Raw genomic sequence first — 9,266 nt, forward strand, 5'->3', positions numbered from 1 at the left:
GCAATTAAAATAATGAGATATATAAAAGACACCTGCTTTAAATAAATACAGTAATCTGCCCAAAGCTCCCTGATTGGGCTGGTATTCAGCAAGAACCTGCAACAAACCTACCCTTAACAACATAATCATTAAAGAGCAGAAACCTTCCCTTCTAATCCCCCTCATACAGGACAACATGTGGATGTTAGCATATTTGGACTGCTTTGCATTCCTTCTTGCCTGCTTTTGAGAACATACTACATTTTAAAACTTGTTGGGTTCTTTCATGTTTTATTTGACCCTATGTAATTGCATTCCTGAAGGAATAACAGGCTCCCACAGTGATTTATACCCTGTATTAAATGTCAGTTTTGAAGAGACACAGTTAGCAGTTTGGTTTAACCTCCTGCCTTCCTATGGAAGTTCAAAACTGAAGTGGAGCTCAGGATCCAAGGGGAAAAGTAAAAAAAAAAAAAAAAAGGGGGGGAAAAAAAAGATGAAAATGAGCTTAGAGCTTAGAGGCAGCATGGAATGAGATGTATGTTCCTGGCCCTGCACCTTTGGAAGCCACCGGAATGAGATTCCACAAAGCCATCTCTATTTTTAACTGTAATTTGTGTACTTCATGGCTGCCCTTGACCACTGGGGAAGGCTGTAAATTAGCCCTGTGAAAGGCTCTGCTCTCTCCAGGCAGGAGCTGCAGCCTCTCCAACAACTTGGCCGGGACATTTTCCCTGCAAAGTCAACCGGAGCAACCACCAAACCAACCCCCAGTGGGTTTGGCTCGTGTCCTAAAAAGAAGGTCAGCAAAATAAATTGTCCTTGTAATTAAGAGTTGCTCCTTTGTTTTTATGTGTTTAACTGTGCATAAATAGCAAAGCAGGATAGGTATGTTATTACTGTTTTAAATATTTCATTCCCTTTGTAGACTTCCTTATGACACAGTTAACAACTGCTTAATCATACCTTATGACCTAATTAGGGGGGATTCAGTTAAATAAATCTTGATGTAATGGTATATTCTTGATGTAATGGTGCTCTGATGGCTGCATTTATGTGCATGTGGGCATTTAAATGTAAAAGGAAATGCAGCCTATGTAGAATGTGACACAGGACTTTAATGATCATCATCTTTAGAATCACTGGTGAAACAAGTTACAAGGAGACTTATCTTAATTGAGAATACATAAAAACCTATTTCCTATTCCCAGGAACTGGTGAGCACTGTCCTTGGCAAAGGTATTTAAATTTTGTACTATCAGGCCAGGGTAGTTCTGACACAGGCAAGCAACTGTAGTTTTCAGCTGAAGTAATACAGGGCATTTCCATTGCCTTCTCCAGAGCCTCACTTGCCCATCAGATGAATGTTTAGTCCAGCTCTGATCTGCTGCTTGCCAGGTGGGAAGGCTGACAGTGATCTTTTATTTTGAAGTGAAAAAAAAAAATGTAGGTGACAATGTTTTCTTAGGATTGGATTTATCTTGCCAAAGACAGGTGTCTTGAAGTCATGGAATAAGTTGCCCTCTGGAAATGCATCTCTCTGCTGGGTGTTCAGGGAGCTAAGATGACTGGCTCAGACCTGAGGCTGCCTCTCAGGTGGATAGAGTTAGGTAAGATGAATCCTGCCATGAGAAGTGCACAAGGTATTGTGTATCAGCTCCCCCACTCCTAGATGTGCTGCCAGATCACTGGAAATGTTTGTGCCTTGCTGGGACAGACCTGGGATAGGTTCTTCACCATCTAAATCCAGCTGGAAGACAAGAATTTCATGTTAATCTGAGGGAAAAAGCCCTTGGGGTGCAGTTAACACCTGGAGAATAGGATGAGATGTGCCTTTCATGGCTTTAGAAGGCAGAATGAGAGGTATCTGTTCCTGCAATTGGAATCCCAGACTGGATTGGGTTGGAAGGGACCTTAGAGACTACCCCATATCACCCCCTGCCATGTCCAGGGACACCTTCCACTATCCCAGGTTGCTCCAAGCCTCATCTAACCTGGCCTGGAACATTTCCATGGGTCCTGGGGCACTTGTCCCATTTTGGAACCAATGGAGGGAAGCAGCCCTGTCTAATGGGGTTATTCCTGATGATGGTGTCATCCCAAAGTCAAAGGATCAAGACTCACAGGTGGACACCTGTGCTTCATGGTTGCTGACTTGGGTGGTGATGATGTAGGGTTTTACCCTGGGTGTAAATCTGCCACCCTCCCTGGTGGGTTGGTTCAAGCAGAAGGTTACCCAATATCAGGAAAAAAAAAAAAGAATTTTAAATCAGTGTGAGTAAAGAAAATAAATTCCTCATCAGGATCAATACATCAATCTGACTTTACTTAATGGCATCCAGCCCTACAGACAATACTTAACTCAGTAGTAATAATTAGGAGTTAGAGAGAACTTATTGATGACTATCTCCTGAATTTCTCGAATCTTTTGAAAAATATTACTATTTTTTCAGACATTTGAGACTCTAAAAGCTGAAACACCAGCAGATGGAGACAAACCCTGTTATCAAACCAGCCCAGTTGAGCAGGACCTGTAGGATTTGCAGCTTTTCTCCAGGAATCTGAGGTGGAAACCAGAAGGAAGAACATCTTTTATGAAATGTTGAGTGCGGTTGTTGTCTGCACATGTTTAATAACATGAACTTAGGGAGAAAAGAAGTTCTCTTAAAAAAAATCTCTTGGTATTAAATGCTTTTTTGGCCTAAAATAAAATGTTCCATTTATTTTTGGTGGGTTACATATACATGGGAATGTGTGCATGCATAGACCACTTTAGAAATGCAATTATGCAAAGAGTTTCATAAATTCATTTTGGATGAACAATCAGAACTTTAAAAAGAAGGTTCATACAAATATGCTTGCCTTTTTCTGATTTTTTTTTCTTTTTATGGAAGGTAAATTGCAGCTGGGCTTGACACAATAAACCTTTAGGCTTGACCACTCTTAAAATGTGTTTTCTGGTGACTGGGACAGTTATTTAAAACTTTTTAATCAGATTGAATTATAATGGTTGTCCTCGAGTATGATGGCAACCCAGACCTCCACAGGTAAGGTAATTTATTGCCATTTAAAAATAAATTAAAATAATGAAGACACTGCATCATAAAAACTCTATTAAATGTAAATGGCAGAAGATCTTTTTCCTCACGTTGACTAATTTTGCTTTGCAGATGAAACACACAAAAGTCATGAGTGGATCCAGAACTATTTTGCTTCCATGAAATGCCAAAAGAAGAAGTTTCCTTTCTGTCCATATCATCTCTTCTTCACTGGCCAGGGAGGTTGGTTTTTTACTCCATTGTCCTTTCCACTGGAGGTGAGCTGGAGGGGTTGACACAACTGGTATGAGCAGAGCTGAGATTCAAAATCCAAATCCAACCTGTGCTCTGCAGCTGTGGGGTTGTTGTCTTACCTGGAGAAAAGGTTTTGAACATAGTACAGACACGTCATTTTGTAGCATGAACCACAACAGAAAACATGTGCAGGGCCATAGGGCTGTAAAAATGGTCCTTTCCTTAATTATCTAAATAGAAATGAATGTGAATGCCTCCAAATGCACTGCAACTACAGATAAAACCAGCAGGAAAAATCTCAGGGAGGGCTGGAGAAAGATTTTCTCTCTCCTTTCTCTGGAACAAACATATTATTGATTATTTTGACTGGTATAAATACAGACCAGTAGAAAAAGGGGCAGAGAGGACCTTGAGAGATGATCTATCCCTCTACCCCAAGGCAAGATTTGCCAGGTCTGAGCCATTCCTGGTGACAGTAGAGTCTGTACTCCTTGACTAATTTATTCCAGTTCTCACCTGTCCTTCCTCTTAGGAAATGTGTCTAATGCTTGACCTATATCCTCCTTGCTGCAATTTAAACCCATTATTTCTTGCCTTATACCCAGTGGACATGGAGAACAATTTATTACCTTCCTATCTGCAACAACCTTTTACATAGTTGAAGGCTGTTATCATGTCTCCCCCTCAGTCTTTTCTTCTCTAGACTAAACAAACCCAATTCTTTCAATCTTTCCTCATAGGTCATGTTTTCTAGACCCCTGATCATTTTTGTTATGGAAATAAACATCCTTTAAATCAAGTTCTGTGAATCAATCTTGTGTGGAAAGGAAGGGAAACAGAGGGGCTAGAGTTAGCATTGGGAACAGGAATCTGGTGGTGAAAGAAGTGAATTTTCTGAGGTCTACAGAGAGTACAGCCTTCCATTCTTCTCTGGGTTTAGGAAGTGTATTGAACACAATTTTCTTTCCCCAGCTTTCCTGGGAAACACTTTTACCTACTTGCTATCAGAGGGAAAACAGTATTTTATTTCCACAGGCTGTGAGGACACTGGTCTCTGGAACAGCACAGAGCAGGGTACCAGAGAGTAATTTGAAATTGTATGGCATGTTCTTCATGCAGACTTTCTAAAATCAGCTTGCCTGCGGTGATATCAACCCTTGTTCTTCAACAAGTGATGTAGGTCATCCCCAAAAAGTAGTTTAAAAGTGGATCATAACTCCAGGACATTTAATGCAAGCAGAGACTCAGCACAGAAGATGCTGATGAGTTTTTAGTTGTAAATTCTCCTTTATTACCTGGGCTGCTCAGAGAACATTGGAAATACCAGGTCAAGTGTTTCAGCTGCAAAAACCATCCAAGGCACTGTCATTAGATGGGCATCCTGGGCCTTTTTGCTTTGCATCTACTGTTTTGAGGTTGAGAGAAGGTGGACGTGATGCCTTCTACAAAAGTTTCATCTATTCTGTATAGTCATTATAAGATGGATCTTGAGCACTGAAGAACCAGGGAATTTAGGAGATCACCAACTTAAAAACTGGGGCTACAGAAGGATCCAGGAGAAGCTCCCTGTGTTTATCCTCCTTTCCTTCCTTAAAACATCAAGGGCTAAGCTGAGGTTATTTTGGGTGTTTAACTAGACCTGGGATTGAGGAGGACTGTGCTGCTGGTGCTTCTAGGCAAGCACAGCCGGCAGCAGCTTTTTGCTTGTGGTGGTTCTGATGGTTGATGCATTGACTCACAACTTCCCTGTTCCTCAGAGGTAAGTGTGAAGCTGTGCTAAATCCAGTTTCAGATCAAAGACACTGCAGCCATGTGATGTAAAGCATTAAAACAATCACTTTTCTTTTAAAAAAAAAGTTCTTCTGAAGGCTTTATGCTGGGTTCAGGTATCACCTGTCTTCCCACAGGCTGTATAAATAGGAAAGCCAGCAGGAGCACCAGGCTGTGTGCTTTGGCAGTTCAGAGAAATGTTGAGTGCTCACATCTGATCTGGATTCCTCACTAATGGACATTCAGCTTGCAGAACAATGAATCCATAAACAGGGGACATCATAAAATTTTAGAGAGAGCTGAAAGTCCAAGAACATCTGAAGCTGAGTGCACTGATGCACCTTGAAAAAGAGTTCAGGAAGATATAAGAGAGAGAGTGCAAGAGCCACAGAAAGACAAGTTTCAGTCCTTGTGGAGGAGATGCTGACAAGGTGAGAGGTTTCCTGCTAGCTAGCATATGTTTTGTGAAGAAACTTCCCCAATGTTCTCTCTCTGGGAACAACACTGATTTGACCTGTCAGACACGTTACATTTCAGGCCTTGTCTGATCAAGATAGCTGAAAGTTCTAACACTTTAGCAGAGGTCCAAAATAAACACGGTGCAGTGAGGAAAAATGCTTTTTGCTCGGTGTGGTTTATTGGGAATATTCTTGCATTTGCTGCCTGACCCAAAGGTAAAGGCTGGCTTGTCTTCCAGAGCCAGACTCATCCTCTGAGCCAAGTGAAGGATGTCAGGCACAAAACTTTGGCTGAAGTGAGACAGTTTTGGTCTTGAGATGCCAGTAAGCACATCCATTCCAAAAAGGAGTTTTAGTTTGATTAGACTGATCGTCCTGATAGGATGGTATTGTATTATTAGCCAAGGAAAGGTTCTGGTTTTAGATATTCTTATTTTTACAAATATCTAAGAAACTCTTCCCTCAACTAGTTGTAAATGGTGTTGTAACAGAATCAGCCTGAAACCACTAAAGACAGGCTTCCAGCATCAGATACAATACTGAAAGTTGCACTTTTGAGATGGTCTCTGTGTAATTTCTCCCATATGGGCTCTAAAACCCCAGATGCTCTAAGAAGTGTTTAGGGCCCTGTAAGACACAAGGCCATCACTAATTAGCAAAGACCCCAAGCATGTGTTTAACTTTAGCATGTGCTTTTCTTTCCCAGGAGTCCATAGAATTAAGGACTTTAAGTGAGTGGGTTTAGGGATATGCTTAAAGCTAAGCATGTGTTTAGTTGCTTTCTTGTGCTCTGGCTTTATTTGTTTTTACAGGAATAAGAGAAATGAAAGATCTTATTACAGATCAAACACAAATAAATGTCCAAGACACAGCAGGGAGGCTTTAGGTCTTGGTTTGGAGCCCAGTGAAGTCAATGGAAAAACACCTCAACACCTCAGCAGACTTTGGAGCAGAGTCCTCAGAGGGTCGACGAAGAACCCACTGCAGAAACCTGTTGAATGCCTCATGTTTCCTTGCAAGGTTCCCTTATCTTGTATCCAGATGTTGCTAACAAGGGTTTTTATTAGCTGCTGAGAAGTACAAGGGCAGCAGTTTTTCAAGTCCTAAAATCATGCACATATAGATGAAATAGAAACAGTTTGTGCTGCAGTAGCAATTGTGGTCTGTGGAGCTGTGAGTGTATTTCAAAAGTTCTCCAGTTCTTATTATAGAATCCTACACTGGTTTGGGTTGGAAGGGACATTAAAGACCATCTTGTTCTCCCCTCTGCCATGGACAGGGACACTTTCCACAATCCCAGGTTGCTCCAAGCTCTGTCCAACCTGGCCTGGAACACTGCCAGGGATGGGGCAGCCACAGCTTCTCTGGGCCTCCCCACCCTCACAGGGAAGAATTTTTTACTAATCTCTAATCTGACCCTGCCTTCTGTCAGTTTAAAGCCATTCCCCTTGTCCTGTCACTCTATGCCCTTGTAAAAAAAACATGTCTTGGTCTCAAAGTGTTTGCTCTGTCTTTCACCCAGTGCAGTGAGGCAAGTGTTGTCACACAGTTCCTGGGGAAAATGTTGCATCTTTGTAGAGGGAGAGGTTTACACAACAGGAAGAGCAGGTTCCTTTGAATAGCATTTCTCTTTGCTGCCTTTAGATCTCTGCAATGTGCACAGCAACACCTGACTTACTCATTTGGATTCTCCTTTTAGGTGTGCAGGGAAATAGACACTGCTTGAGAACAATCTGATCTGTTTTTGACATTCATTTCAGGATGATGCCGAACATGTCTCTGTTTGATCAGCTGAATTTCCACCCATACAGCTGGAATTTTGTCCTTTGGTTGAGGCTGGAGCTTAATTCTTCAGAGACTGCCCTAACCAAGGTCAGCAGAACTGCCTGAGCCACCAGCCATCAGCCGGCAGGGAAAATGATCATGTGCTGTCTTGCCAGGCTTGTTATGAAGGCAGGTGTCATTAGAAGGTGTTTCTGCCTCCTCCTTCTCCTCCTCGGAGTCATTTGGGTAACAGCAGCAGAGCCATGGGACAAGCTTTGTCCGAGCTGGGGAGCAGAGTGCCCGCCTCCAGTCTCTGCAGAACAGGTAAGCAGTTAACCCTTGCTGAGCTGCCCTTGCTTCCTCTGCCTTTATTACCTGTGTTTGCCAGGTCAGACTGACACTGGTGTGCAGGGATGTGCCATGGCCACATCAGAGCACCCAGCCAGAGTCTCAGGAGGGTGGTTTGGCTGCCAGGACGTGCTGATGTCACTGCACTGCCTGTTTTTGCCTGTCTTTGCTGGGTCAAAGTGACACCGAGCCACCACGATGAGTTATGGTCACACCTTCATTTGGCTCTGTCACTCCAGGCCTTGCTGTCCAATCAACAAAAAACTTCTGGTGGCATCCATTGGGAGCAGCTCTGGGATTTGGTGTGCTGGGAAAGGGTCTTGTACCAACTGCTCACACAAGGGATTTGTACTGTTCAAAGTTTAATAGAGTAAAAGAGAATAAAGTGATATTTGCGGTTTGGATGCCCACTGGGTGAGCCCCACAAAATCCCTTTGATATTTTATTCATGTTTGTTATCTTGATCTTTAACTGAGATCTCGTTTTAAGAAAAACTGCCAATATTCACCAAATTCTGGTGCAAAAATGCAACACCAAAATGTTGGACCTGCTCTTTCTGCTCCTCCAAGGCTCAGGGATTGCAGTGAAAAGGATTGCAAGCATTTTTTTCCAGTAGCACCAAAAAAGAGTGTGGCTTTTAAATATGCATTTCTGTTGAGTGCAGAGAGCTGTCCTTTTCTTTCCAGCCATTTCACAGAACTGCAAGACACAAATCAATAAGTGAATGTTCAGTACTAATAGTCTATTTATTATTTCTACTTGTCTCATGGTTATAATGATAGGAAACATTTTTTACTTGCTCCCTGGAAGAATTATCTCTTCTACCTAGTCCCTGCCTTCAATTTTTGTAGCCCCCTGAACAGAATCTGCAATCCTTAGTAGCATTAAAAAAACTCAAACCACCCGTTGGCTTGAAAGGAAAATGTGAACTTCTTCAACGAGGGCAAAAATACTTCTGTTGCTTAAACGTAGGTAATTAGACTGAGGACTTTCTCCAAAGTAAACCCTGACAATCTAACAATAATCTTTGGCTTTTGGACTGCATGGAGTTTCTCTTACATTGTTAAATGCATTCCATGTTTCAGTAAATGACACCAGGCTCACCAGCAGTGAGTGAGTGATTAGTTTATCATCCTCTTAGTGCAGCCATCTAGATCTTTAACTCTTTAAGCAGTGACATTTAAGTCTTGAGAACACCCAGGATCATGCCTGAGGCTTTAGACATTCTCAATTCAAGCCAATCTTGGATATCTTGTGAAAATGAAGAGAAGAAAGTAGATGCTTGCATTCTGATAACACTTTAAACAATTCAGGTAAGGTAAATTGCAAATAAACACCTTTTTTCACCTTTTTTTAATTTTAATTTTTATTTCTTTTATTTAGAGGATGCCAATTCCTCTCTCCTGGGACCACTTAGGTCATTAGATGCCTGAGCAGCATAAAATTACAGGGAGAAAATCTTAACAGCATACAAAGAGACTGAAAGGTGACAAATCTACATTTCCTAAGATCCAGGGATGTGGGGCAGGTTTTTCTTTGGCTGGATTTACAATTCATCTCTCATGGGGCAGGAGAATGAACAGCTTTACAAAAGATTTTATTATAACAACAAAAAAAATTATGTGAGCTAGTAACATACTGTGCCAATTCTCTT

At 41.8% G+C, this 9,266-nt stretch overlaps 1 protein-coding gene across 1 annotated transcript in view; it reads left to right on the forward strand.

Moving 5' to 3' along the window:
• The first annotated feature begins 6,925 nt into the window (after positions 1-6,925).
• Positions 6,926-9,266, forward strand: part of BMP4 (bone morphogenetic protein 4) — a 14,490-nt gene continuing 12,149 nt past the window's right edge. Inside the window, exon 1 of the mRNA XM_005417969.3 lies at positions 6,926-6,931. The gene's annotated coding sequence lies outside the window, so the exon portion shown is untranslated. The remainder of the gene's footprint in view (positions 6,932-9,266) is intronic.

This window comes from Geospiza fortis, unplaced genomic scaffold, assembly GCF_000277835.1.
Source record: "Geospiza fortis unplaced genomic scaffold, GeoFor_1.0 scaffold23, whole genome shotgun sequence".
Classification (NCBI taxonomy): Eukaryota; Metazoa; Chordata; class Aves; order Passeriformes; family Thraupidae; genus Geospiza; species Geospiza fortis.